Here is a 12424-nt window from a genome sequence, read left to right on the forward strand (position 1 = left end):
AATCCAGCTTGTTCAAGATCTATATTCTGTGGATATGATCCAGAGTGTAGTCACTATACATGAGACTCCTCAGAGGAGTCCCACTCAAGCTACGTGGTTGGTCAGCCCCAGGAAAAGACAGGGATGTAAATTTTGGAGGGACCTCTCTGTAAACAAATCAAAGAATAACTCAGAGACATTTAGTTATAGTTGATACTTATATCTGAGGAAGATCGATCCTGTTACAGACTGTCTCTCTTAACCAATGCAAAGATAGTATTTATACAAGAAAAATCACAGTGTATAGAATAATCTTGTTTAGTCTTGTTTGCTTTTTGTTCCCATGAACAAGGTGATAGGCTGAAAATTACCAGGATGCCTGTTTGTCCTTAAACAGATTAAAAGAGTTGTCGGGGACACCATTTTGCTACTTCATGGGCTTTATGGGCTACCTGAGAAATTCTGCTGTTTATGAGATAGTTATTGGTGCCTTTTGTTGAGGCCTACACCTTAAGTAGGCTATGCCATCACCATATCCCTCACAAATAAATTAACAAATTAACTTTAGCTGCTCCTAAATTTTACTCAAAAAAAAAAACCCAACTATGTGATAGATGGTGATGTTTATATGCGGAGGGAGAGGGTGTACTTTAAGTGGATATTCATAGATATCCTCTCTATGAAGAGGAAGTGATCTTTGAGTTGAATCTTCAGTGGTGAGATGAATCAGTCATGCAAAGATTTGAAAGAGAATCCCCAGGAATGCCTGGATGCTCATTTGGTTGAGTGTCTGACTCTTGATTTCAGTTCAGGTCATGAGCCCATGGTTGTGGGATCCAGCCCCATCTTGGGTCCACACTCAGGGTGGAGCCTGTTTAAGGTTCTCTTTTTTTTTCTAGCTCTCTCTCTCCCTCTGCCCCTCTACCCCTCTCATCCTCACTCTTTCCCTAGGAAAGAGAAAGAAAGGAAGAAAGACAGAAGACAGAGGGAGATAAAGACAGAGGGAAAGAGAAAAGGAAAAAGAGAGAGGGAGAGGGGGAGATAGAGGGAGATAGGGAAAGAGAAGGAAGGAAGGAGGGAAGGAAGGAAGGAAGGAAGGAAGGAAGGAAGGAAGGAAGGAAGGAAGGAAGATATTTTCCAGGCTAAGTGATCTGATATTAGAATTAATTTGTCTTTTTTTAGGAACAACAATAAAGACAAGGTGTTTGGCCTATCCCTAAGACAGGAAAGGATAAATGACCTTAGAAAGTAGGGCACAGGAAGAGGTTTTCATTTTATTAAGTGAAATTGTAGTACAGTTCTATGATTTGCTTCATGTTTTAAAATGATTTCTCTGACTTCTCTGTAAATAATGAATTGAGGGTAGGAAAGAGTAGAAGCAGAAACACAGGGGACAGTAACTGATCATATCATTGGAAATACCAAGTAGAGGTTAAAATCATGAGGTATTTGGAGACAGCAGTACTAGGTGTGCTGCTAGACCATTACTGGTGCAGGGAATGAGAGAGACATGAACACGGACACAGGATTTTGCATGAACTACTGGTGGATGTGGTTCCATCAACAGCTATCAGGAAGATGAGAACTCAGGTGAGAAATCAGAATGAAAAGTTCTTCTGTGGACCTGCTTGGTGTAGCCTGCCCATCTGATATCCCTGTGAAGATGTCAAATGGATTGTTGTATATGTAAGTCTGGAGGTCAAGAGTGATGTCAGTGCTGGTGACACATATTTGGAATGATCGGAGTATGGGTAATATTTTAAAGTCACAGAATTACATGAGATTTCCTTAAGAAAATTGATTAAAAAACAAGCAAACAAACAAACAAAAAACAGGACTTTCCAGGATGGAACATTAGGGTACTTCAATATTTAGAGGCTGAATAAAGGAGGACAACTGTAAAAAGGAAGAATCTAGAGAAGCGAGTATGTCAAGATTACAAAAGGTCAAGTAACATGAAGACAAAAGGAAATAATCGTTGGATTTAGTGATATGGTAGTTATTGGTTGCCTTAGTAAAAGCAATTTCAGTGAAATGGTGGGGATGGAAGCCCGTATGTTCCACTGTAATATGAGAGAACACTGAAAATGTTTGTTACATGAAGGTTATTGGGAAAATATTTTGATGGAAGTTGGTTCATCAAGTTGTTCCTATAAGATTGCCTTAATCCTGTAAGATTTTCTTGATGAAGTTTCTCTGAATGAAGTGTGGCGTAAAGCACTGGGCAGGAGAAGAGGGTACATGTTCTGTGCTATGGAAGAGACAGGAAAAGTCTACTTGGTTATCAAATTTCACATATTCCAAGGTGTGGCTACTGGCCCATGAAATCCTAAGAAAATCAAAAAGATTAATCTTTCCTGGGAGTTAATTCACACACATGTGACTAGAATGTGCTGACATTTGTTACTAATTTTTCCCTTAAAAATAATATTTTGAGGTAATTTTAGGAAGGTAAGAGTAGTATGTTGGTTGGTTCCAAACAAGAAAATATTTGAGAATAAGTGATGTAAGATGTGTATTTGAAGTGACGTAAAAATGTATCTGAATTTGCAAATATTATAAAAGTTTAAATACTGAGCTCTAGGATAGTCTCCTTAACTGTTATATCAATATGTGACCAGGTTTTTATACTACTTAAAGAAGCAGTATCTTTTTTCCTCTAGTTAAGTAAAAAATAAAAGATTGATGGTTGTTAAATACAAATATATACTGATACTCATATACATAGAGATAATAAATGAAGTCTAAACTGGTAAATAGGTATAAATCAGAAATGATTCCTAATACCCCAAGAAGAGGTTATATGTAGGAATATTCCTGTTACCAACGTGACAACCATTCAAGAGTCACACAAAAAATTAGCCTTTGTTTTCCAAATGATAAATATTACAGTGAAATAATTGATTCTTCATAATATGCTTGGTTCTTTGTATATATTATTACTAAATCTCACTATAAAGTTGGAAAAAACTATCATTAATCCCAATTTTATAGATGAGGCAACTTTGAATCAGGGAGATAAATGACAAACCTAAATTCACACAGTATTAAAGGTAGAGCTTGGATTCAGACTCAGGTCTTCTTAGTACAGTGCTGTGCTCTTTTCACCATACTACATTGTCTCTAAAACAATATATAAATAATTTGAGTGTTCCAGTGGTGACTGGGTATACAAAACTTTCACAAGAGGACACCTGTGTATGTATCTGGCTAAAATCAGAAGCAGGACATGTCCTAGAATATTCTGATAACTTCCACGAACAAGTCAACATGAATAACAATTTAGGTAATATCTAAATCCTGATTTTTTTTCTTGCTACACAAAATTTTCACTGAGCAAAACATGATGATTTATTATACAGAATTCATACTATAAGCTTTATAACCATTCTTCAAACTTTATAACCAAACTTTAAAACCATTCCCTACACACACACAGACACAGACACACACACACACACACTCCTTGATACCATCAAGGGTTAGGAATGGCCAATCTCATGGTGGTCGGGCATCCATCAAAGCAGCAAGAAGAGATATGGTTGACAAATTGAATATTCTCCACTTAGTCTCTTTGTTTTTAACGTCGAACAATATTCATTCGCATGCCATAGGGAAGAGTCATTTCTAAACAATAATTTCAAGAAAAGGTAAAATCTTACCATTTGGCTGAATTAAACACCAAGAGGCTTTGTCAGATTTCATTCCATATGCATTTCATTTCTAAACTTTGTACACCAATTCACTCCACCCTGTTTATGGTTTTCACCTAAATAGCAAATAAGAAAAAAAATAATTAGATCCTCTGAAACCACAAAATTCTGGATGTGCTTTAAAACACTAATGATTAAAGGTTTTGTTTATTATTTTGAGCTGCATTGCACTTAACAGCCCCAAATTACATAGCCTGATTGGCCAGAATTTTATGAAATCTGTTACTGTTTTCAAAATTATGTTGTCTTCAGGGTGACTGTTGTTTGAAATTCATGGACTCAGGCATTGCAAATGAAGAGCTACCAATATTTAATAGGTAGGAAATTCTTATTATTTTAGATAATGACAATGAGTAACCAGAGCTGGATAGAGAGAATGAGTGAAATGGAGATAATGTCAATGTAAAGTCAAACGGCTTCTTATGAAAATAGCAAAGCACTCCACACTGAGCATTTCACAGTACAGACCCTGGCTTCCTAAAACGGAAGTGAGAGCTGAGAGAGCTCGGGCTGATAATCTGTGTTGTGACTGAGTCCTACTACCTACCTGTGCTCTCTAGTTATCATGACAGACAGGAGAGCCTTTGGAACTTTATTACCTGTGTCTCTGTATTTTTAAAGATAAATAAAATTTCCATCTGCATGCTATTTTAATTACTCGCAATCAGGGGCACCTGGGTGGCTCAGTCGGTTAAGCCTCCGACTTTGGCTCAGGACAGATCTCACGTTCGTGGGTTCGAGCCCCGCGTCAGGCTCTGTGCTGACAGCTAGCTCAGAGCCTGGAGCCTGCTTCTGGTTCTGTGTCTCCTTCTCTCTCTGCCCCTCCCCCTCTCATGCTCTGTCTCTCTCTGTATCAAAAATAAATAAAACGTTAAAAAAATTTTAATTACTCGCAATCTCAGAGTTACATTAACATGCATCAAGAGACTTCTGGAAAATATACCAATAAGCATAATTTCCTCTGCATTCATTGTATGTGTGACAAAATCTACAGAAAAGGAAAACTCACTGTGTGTTCTTATGTGAGAAACCAATATAATATAAATATTTGTAGCTTCGTTGTAAGTAATACCAGCCAGGAGCAATCCTGCCAATTAAGATACAGCTGATGAATCAAGAATGGTAACAGAGCAACTCAGTGACAGTCTGAGGTTTTTGTATAGTTGAAGCTGGAGAGGACTCATGCTCAGTAGTGCACTACTTTATTAAAATTTTAGATTATAAACGGTGAGTCTGCAAAAAAGGAACTATTTTAAACTAGTTGCTTGTTCTAATCTCTAATGTCAATTTACATAATAAATAAGCACATATCTGACAGGCTGCTAAATACTACTCTTGGAATCTATTAATAAGAAATACAGATTTCTGAAATTTAATTCCCTAAGCTTAATGGACCTAGTAAATTTGATCTGATGCCTTTCCCAGTTAATAAGTTAAGTCTAAATGAACTTATTTTTATCAGAACACATTTTTCTCACATTTAAATTAATCTTGAAGAAAATATGTAATGCTATAGAAATGTGTTATTTATAGTCTTCATATATATGGGTCCTCATCTGATTTCATTCATTTGTTGATTTAAAAGGAGACAAAAATAATTAGTTCAACATATAATGTTTATGCAGCAAATGCTAATTTTTTGCAAAGATTTCTTAGGATGGCACTTTCAGTTCATTATGTATGACCGACTACTCACTAAATGTAAGCCTCCCATCCTAGTTTTATAAAATATGCAGCCATAGCTAATACATAAAACTTCCCCCAGAAACTTCAAGACAACAAAGATGACTTCTATTCATTTGCACATATTCTTTCAATATCATTTACTATGTATTTCATGGTTCCTATATGTGATATAACACTTGCTTAACTTTCATAACTATTTTAGGATAGAGGTTATATATAAAATACATTTATAGAACACATAAATATAACCCATGTTTCTAAAAGAAAGTCTTTTAGAAGTCTTTAAAAGTCACAAAATCATACAACCACAAAACAGAAACATATAATCAAAGATCACAGTATAAATACTGGTGGCAGGGAGCAATAAAATTGCAAAGATGAATAGGCCCAGGGTTCAGTACTCAAGATGGGGAACATAATACAACTATAAGATGGCGCCTTCAGACCACAGCCAAATTATCTGTGCAGCAGATGTACTAAGCACTGCCGTTCCGTTGGGTCCTGCGTGACGTACAAAGGACAGAGTGGTTTAAAATGGACAAAGACTCTGCCTTCATAGAACTGATAGCTGCTAGAATGAAGAGGAAAATATTAGCCAAGTAATACACACTCTAGACAGGGATATGAACTACAAAAACTACAAGCACAGAGAAGTCTCATCTCACCTGAGATCTGAAATGTGAACAGAATCTGGATCAAAGAAGGGATTAGGAGGTGTTCCCAGGAAAGAAGGAAATAGCATGGAAAGAAGTCTTGAAGCAGAGACAGGAAAGTACATCCAGAGAAGAAAGAGAAGCCTGTGTCAGAAAAGCTGAGTAGAGGCAGAGAGTATCAAAAGCTGGAGGCAACGAGTGAGTTGGGGGTCAACATATGCAGCGTCCCACTGGCCACTGAAGCATTCGGATCTTTATTGTACATATAAGTGAAAATCACTGAAACATTTTATGCAGAGGTGATTCTTTTGAAAGAGTTGTTCAGGTTGTAAGTGGACGTCACCTTGGAGGTATACCAAACGAAGGGGAAACCAGCTAGGTGTCTGTTACAATAGTGCAGGCAAGAGGCTGTCGTAATGTGGATGAGAACGCTGTGCTGAAAGTGCAGATGGGCTAGAAATGGATTCATCTGAGAGATGTTTAAGTGAAGAAACGAAGAAAACTGCTGAGGAACTGAATGTGTGGGAGGGTGACAAAAATTGTGTCAAGGATAACTCCAAGCTTTTAGCCTGTTCAATTGGTGATACTACTTACTGAAACTGGGAGGAATCCTAGAAAAAGCCAAAATTTGGGAGTAGGTCATGGACTGGGAGGTCATTGTTTGGGTTTTTGGTGTATTGGGATATTCAAGAATAGATGGCATGTAAAATTGTGACTAAAGACTTACGGAGCTCAAAGGAGAAATCTGGACTGGAGATTTAATTAATGAAACTGATTAGCCTTCTCCAAAGTTTAGCTGAAGAACAAACAACGAAGAGAAGGAAGGAAGGAATATATTGTAGTGTGGAAGATGAATTCAGAGGTAAAAGTGCTACTGGAGACTCTGCACAGTGAGCAGCCCTGAATTTACTATTTATCTTTGTGATTTCATCATATCAGGATATGAACTTCTGTTCTGTGATCTAAGAAACGGGATTTTTTTTGGTTTCACTTTGGTCTAGACCACAAGATAATTAACTACTACTAAAATGCCAGAGAGAAATAACGAGGAGAAATACAGCTCCCGCTGAATAGCAGGCACATGTGAACATGAGCAGCATATTGTTTTACTGTGGAATGACACACATGGGAAGTTTAGCTGTGCCGAATGACAATGAGATGTCAGGTAAAATATAATGGCATCAAGATCTGATAATCTTATGTCTTTCTCCTGGAAATACCTAGCTACTTGTTTAGTGAGTCTTGGGACCTTGCTACCTTTCCCCAGTCATTGTTTAGAGAAGGTTACCCACACCTGGCTCCTCGGGCTTTCAGTTTTAGGTCTCCATCCTAAAATGTAGTTTTTGTTCAAACATTTCTCAAACAGGACTTTTTGCTAAGTTTTGTTGTGCTTTCCTTTCTCCATGAATGACATTGCTGAGTCCCCCCGATTACGAGAAAAACATATCCACATAAATAATCTAAAGAAGTAAAAGTCATTAGAATACCCACTACTGTAAGGTAATCATTATTAACATTGTCATGATTGATTCATGTATCTTTTCAAGCACCATATACATCGTCTCCTCTTCCCTCTCCCCCTTATTCTTAGTCTCATTCTTACTCTGTTCCTTTACCCTCTCCTCTATACATCATTTTTCAAGACGATTAGAGTCTAGACAACCAGTTTTAAAAACCTACTGTGTACGTTTTCATACCTTATGCGGTCTTTATATAATGAAAAACAGTGACCTAAATACATAATAGAAATAGATAGTATAGATAATTATAATACATATCTTTGTCATTTTGTTATACAAATAGGATCATGTGTTTTCCACTGCCCAGTTTTATAATTTTCTCATTTAATAATGAAATTACCTCCTTCTTTTAATGCTATGTAATAATATGGATGGTACATACACCATAGTATGAATATCATGCCATTATTATAGTAACATTCAGTCAGCCATTCTCCACTGCCTTCATGACCAGTCACTTTTTACTACTTTTCACCAGAAAAACTGTTACAATAGACATGCTTATAAGAAAAAAAATACTTTTATAGTTGTACTTTAATTTATTTGGTATACGTGTGTTGTAGTGTGGAGGCATATTTCTTAGTACAACAATCTATTTGTTTTTCAAGAGGGCTGCAACAATTCACATTTCCATCAGCAAGGTGTGAGAATACTACATCCCTACAAGCAGCAGGTGTTATCTTGATTTAATTTTCCCAATATGAAGTGCATAAAGTGGTATAACTTTATTACTGTAATTCAGGGGGGGGGGGGTTGCTGCCCAGAGAGAGAACCATTTCATGTTCCTGTTTGATGTCTTCTAAATTTTTTATAAAATATTTATTTTATTTATGTATTTACATTTGAATCTATCTAGATTTGTTTTTCATCCCAGATGGATAGTCAATTTTATGACTGCAATTTAGTGAATAAATCATCTGTATCTTACCAAACTGAAAAAATCTATTTTATCATATATAAAGGACCCATGTGTACTGGTATGTATTTCTAGATCCAACATTTACATTATTTTCCTATTGCACTGTATTTACTAAAACTTCTAAACAGTATTGAATAATAAGGGAAAATGTGGCCATTAGGGTGTTGTTCCTGGTTTTAATAGAAATAGCTTTAAGGATACAGGCGTGCTGATGCATAGGGGCACATGTACCCCAACGTTCATAGCAGCGCTGTCAACAATAGCCAAATCATGGAAAGAGCCTAAATGTCCATCAACTGATGAATGGATCAAAAAGATGTGATTTATCTATACAGTGGAATACTACATGTCAATGAGAAAGAATGAAATCTGGCCATTTGTAACAACATGGATGGAACTCAAGGGTGTTATGCTAAGCAAAATAAGTCAGGCAGAGAAGGACAGATACCATGTTTTCACTTATAAGTGGAACAGGAGAAACTTAACAAAGGATCATGGGAGAGAGGAAGGGGGAAAAATAGTTGGGGAGAGGGAGGGTGGCAAACCATGAGAGACTCCTGAATACTGAGAACAAACTAAGGGCTGGTGGAGGTGGAGAAGAGGGGCAGGGTGGTGATGAGTATGGAGGGCACTTGTTGGGATGAGCACTAGGTTTTCTATGGAAACCAATTTGACAACAAACTATAAAAAATAAAAAAGATATATATATATATATATATATATAAAATAGCTTTAATGTTCTACTATTTACAATGATGCTTGTTAGGGACTTTAGTAATCTCTGATGTTTCAGGAGTTGGCTTCTTTTGCCTTTTTTTATGAGCAATTTTAATTTGGAATGATCTCTGAGTTTATCAAATGATTTTTCAGTACATATCAATAAGGATCATATGGTTTTCTTCCACTGACTGAATGATATTACAGATAAGGTTGAAAGATTTCCTGATATTTAAAATTTTTTCTTTTGATGCTTCTACACATGCACTTGTTTTTTTCCAAGTTTTTATTTAAGTTCTAGTTAGTTAACATACAGTGTACCATTAGTTTCGGTGAAGAATCCCAGATCTCCTCACAATATGCACCCCCCCCCAATTCCTCAACTGCCACCCTGCCCACCGCCCTCCAGTAACCATCATTTTGTTCTCTATAGTTAAGAGTCTGTTTATTGGTTTCTCTCTCTCTCTCTTGTTTGCTCATTGGTTTTGTTCCTTAAATTCCACATATGAGTGAAATAATATGGCATTTGTCTTTCTCTAACTTATTTCATTACCATAATACTTACTAGCTCCATCTACATCATTGCAAATGGCAAGATTTCATTCCTTTTGAGGGCTGAATAACACTTAAATGATTTTTGAATTCCCTGATATAAATTCTAATGTGTGCAATGTATATTTGTTTTACCATACTTAGTCTTGACTTTTCAGAAGTTTATTTAGAATTTTTGTGCCTATATTAATGAGATTGGTCTATAGATTTTGTGCTTGTTTTCTTTTTTTACCAGCTGCTCAAGTATCAGTATAAAGGTAATAATGACTTTATTAAATGAATTGGGGATATTTCCATCATATCTGATACCAGACAGTCTTGGTAACATTAATTTTTTAAATTGGGCATTTTTAATTGTTTTTCTAAGCTTTCCATAGGTAATTTTTCTAAGTTTTATTTTCTCCTCAAGTAAGTTTTGATAATTTCCACCTTTTCTTTTTTTAAAAATATATTTCTTAATATTGAAACACATTGCATTCCTGAAACTAATATATGCTTATACATGTATATACATTTGTGTGTATAAGCTTTTTTAGATGTATTTATATATAAGAAACTCACTATAATAAATTGTTTTCTTTTCCATCTATGAATATTTCAATATTTATTGCTAAGCATAGGGACTATTTTTAAATATATTACAATATCTCTAAAAAATTAACTATACTTTAATAATATCATTTAATTTTCTAAATCTATCATTAATATTCCATCTAAAACAGGAACTTTTCTTCATTAACTATTTAGTTACCGTAAAGTACACTTGGTGCATAAAAGTAACATATGTGTGGCCCTTTCTCTTTACTTACCAGTTGACAGAAAAACGAATCTATTCTCTAGTGCTCTGCAAAGAAGATCAATGAGATTTTTTTTTAAATCAGATCTTCAAAGTCAGAAGAAGTTAACTTCTATAACAAATTCCAAGATTTTAGCATATTGACGCTTACTGCTTGATACTATCATAATCCAAAATGGTTGTCAGAGGGAGTCTGGCCCCTCCCCCCCACACTCAGGATCAGTCAGGACACAGCTTCCTTTCATCTTGAGATGCTTCCATCTTCAACAGAGTTTCCAGGGTCTATGGGAAGGAAGAGAAACAGTACATAGATAAGACTTATCTGTTCTTAAGTTTTTTAGCACAGAAATGGTATAGTATTTCTGTTGTGTCTTCCACTGGTAATGTTTCATTACATGGCTGCATCTGGAGCAAGGGGATAGAAAACACAAACTAGGCAGGTTTGGGGAAGGAGATGGATTGAGACAATAGATAACATAGACTTTGTCATAAGAACTGTTAGAGTTAGAAACTATGAAAAGTCTAAAAATGTACCCTACTTATAAGCCAACAGATCATCTTCATATGTATAATATATATATGTGTGTATCTCTGCATGTGTATGTATATATAAGGCCATATATATGGCAAGCTAACATATTTTATATACAGAAAACATAAAACCTATGGGTCAGAGTCAAAAACAGTTTATTACTAAAAGAAAAGGAAGCAATCAGAATAATATTTTGTGTCTCTTTCCCAAACCCCAATCTCCAGAACACAATGTATTAGGGGCCAGATGATGCTTGCACATACAGTGGGTAACATTACCCCCTAAAATGTAAAAATTGACGGTATGTAGGACTGCTAATGATTTTCCCAACTTCCTCCACCGCCCCCCCTGCCCAGAGAAAGAAGAATCTTAGGTTCACTCTGGGTAATAAGCAAATATTTCCTGGAGATGGGGAGGAGATGTTCTCTATCTTTACTACCCTGGACCATGTCTAGGAAGACAGATGTCTCTGATGTTTACTATCCTGTCTTTGCCCAGACAAGGTAGATATATGAAATATTAATGGAGAATTGTTTCCAACGAAAACCTAACAAAAAGTTTTTTTTTTAAGTCAAACTTTTAGGGGCAACTGAGTGGCTCAGTCAGCTGAGCGGCCAACTTTGGCTCAGGTCATGATCTTGTGATTCAAGAGTTTGAGTCCCACATCATTAGGCTTGCTACTGTCAACACAGAATCTTCTTTGACTCCTATATCCCCTTCTCTCTCTGCTCTGTCCTGCTCAAGCTCGCTCTCTCAAAAATAAAAATAAACAATAAACAATGTTTAATAATAAAAATAATTTAAAATTTTAAATATCAGAGGGAGGCCTGGGTGGTTCGGACATGATCTCACGGTTCATGAGTTTGAGTCCCAAGTCAGGCTCTGATTGGACAGCTTGAGCCTGGAGTCTGCTTTGGGCTCTGTGTCTCCCTCTCTCTCTCTCTGCTCCAAGCCCTGCTCATGCTCTGTCAATCTCTTTCTCAAAAAATAAACAAACATTTAAAATTTTAATTTAAAAAAGATAAAGTTATTAAGTGCTTTCCCAACACCTAGTTTGGTAGAAAATATTTATAACCAAACATATTATATAAAAATACCTATACCATTGTATTTTATATATTTATTGTCATATTTTCTACTGTGTTAATCCAATTTACACTGCTGATATGCGAGTATGTCTCCTTTACATTATTCTATAATGTGTGATGCCATGAGTGATGGCACAGCCTCTATTCCTTCCTTGCAAATTCTGTTCTCACCAAACAGAGCTGTTTGGTCTTTTACTGTCCCCGCCTGTGTGTTACAATGTATCCACCCTTCTCCAAATATGGTTTTCTCCCGTCTCTTTAGATGCAAA

At 36.0% G+C, this 12424-nt stretch overlaps 1 long non-coding RNA gene across 1 annotated transcript; it reads right to left on the minus strand.

Annotated features, from left to right (window-relative positions):
* Window positions 1–3653: 3653 nt before the first annotated feature.
* On the minus strand, window positions 3654–10791 carry LOC115292799. Its single transcript, XR_003909139.1, has 3 exons — window positions 10687–10791; window positions 10549–10583; window positions 3654–3748 (listed from the first exon to the last, which is right to left on the minus strand). It is a non-coding gene; the product is annotated as an uncharacterized LOC115292799 (long non-coding RNA).
* Between the last annotated feature and the right edge of the window lie 1633 nt (window positions 10792–12424).

Source organism: Suricata suricatta, chromosome 5 (assembly GCF_006229205.1).
Source record: "Suricata suricatta isolate VVHF042 chromosome 5, meerkat_22Aug2017_6uvM2_HiC, whole genome shotgun sequence".
NCBI classification, from domain to species: Eukaryota; Metazoa; Chordata; class Mammalia; order Carnivora; family Herpestidae; genus Suricata; species Suricata suricatta.